The sequence below is a fragment of the Notothenia coriiceps genome, unplaced genomic scaffold (genome assembly GCF_000735185.1).
Source record: "Notothenia coriiceps isolate Sejong01 unplaced genomic scaffold, NC01 NC01_scaffold00024117, whole genome shotgun sequence".
Lineage (NCBI taxonomy): Eukaryota > Metazoa > Chordata > Actinopteri > Perciformes > Nototheniidae > Notothenia > Notothenia coriiceps.
Window position 1 is genome coordinate 22492 of NW_011356818.1, and position 1573 is coordinate 24064.

A 1573-nucleotide genomic window follows, 5' to 3' on the forward strand; every position below is an offset into this window, starting at 1 on the left:
GGGATACATGACTGCTTCTAAATTGACTGAAATGTTGTTTGTTTGACTAACTACCTGAATGACTGAATCTGAAAGGCTGCTAAGTGAAAGAAAGACAAAAGAAATGGAACTAAATCATTCAGTGTCCCCGCTCTGCAGGAAATAAGAATAAGATAAAGTGCTGATTTGTGGGGGGAACAAGGAGGCAGTTCATGGTGTATTTGAATAAAATGTGTTTATCGCACGTGGAATAATTTACATTTTGCCACCTTTTTTAAGAAACCTGATTTTTTGACAAGGGGAGAGGATTTAGGTCAAGATCATTTAACAGAGGATGGTCCAGATTGGCTCAGTATAGTATATTGAACCGTCAATTGTCGATGTTTAACAAGAAAGGCTTCTGCACACCAGTGATTCAACCGGTCACCTTGATAACGTTGCCCACTTAGATACACAGTATCTACAAACAAGAATATATATATTTTTTAAAACCCTATCAACTTTCTGTCCGTGTTAAAACATTTAACCTAAAAAAGCAAATGATCGTGCTAGCGTTACGTTTTTTTCTTAACACAACAAGGAAAAGTTGTTAGTGATAGAAACACATATGCAGGATGTTCATTGACAACATATTTTGTATTTCGTCAATATCTGACAGTGGCAATCAAACAGCCTAGTTAGGGTTAGAGCAAGATTGTTTTCTTGTTTAAAAATGTAAAAGGTCAATGGTGACAAGTCATGTTGTATTCAGCAAAAAACAAAAGCCTTATTTCGCCAAAGCTTAGCCTAAATCTAACAACATCACAGGGTATTGGACATCAAGGACAAAAAGCAAAGTGTCCTGTTATCCGATTAAGCAGTGGGACTGACACCAGACAAAAAAAACATTGTCAATGAACATAATCTATATAGCAATTACTTTAAAACCTGCAATACCATTCAGTTGTGCATATTTATCCTATATATCATGATACAACACATTTATGTTTATTTATTTTTGATTTACCAGCAATCTTTTCTGTTCATTCAGATCTGAGCACGGGAAAAAGAAATGTCTCGGAGGACAGTTCTTGCCTGTTCCAACTCCAATAAAGTTTTCCATCGGCTCCCTGTCTGTCCTCCTAACACATGCTGTCCCCTGCCAGACATGTTAATGGCCATGCAGAGCCCCCTGCCTACACATTCAGCCGGTGTCCCTGCTAGGACGTGTCCTGCGCTCCCACCCATGCTGATTGCAGCGTGAACGTTCTGATGAGTGATGGAATGAAGGGGTCGGACGGGGAAGTGGAAAAGGAGGAGAGCGGCGTTCTTCTCATTTACATGTTTATAGCTCCGCAGTGGGGAGGGGACAGCGCTTGTTTGCATGTGTTGGACGGACATGTCCAATTATCAACCCTGTTGTTTCCTCCACAACGCTCTCCGACTGCTCAACATGCGCAAACACACACACACACACACACACACACACACACACACACACACACACACACACACACACACACACACACAAAGAGAGAGAACGGGGTTAACTCATAAACACCAGACCTACTGGATGAGACATAACATATGCCATATGGCAAACATACAAACTCAA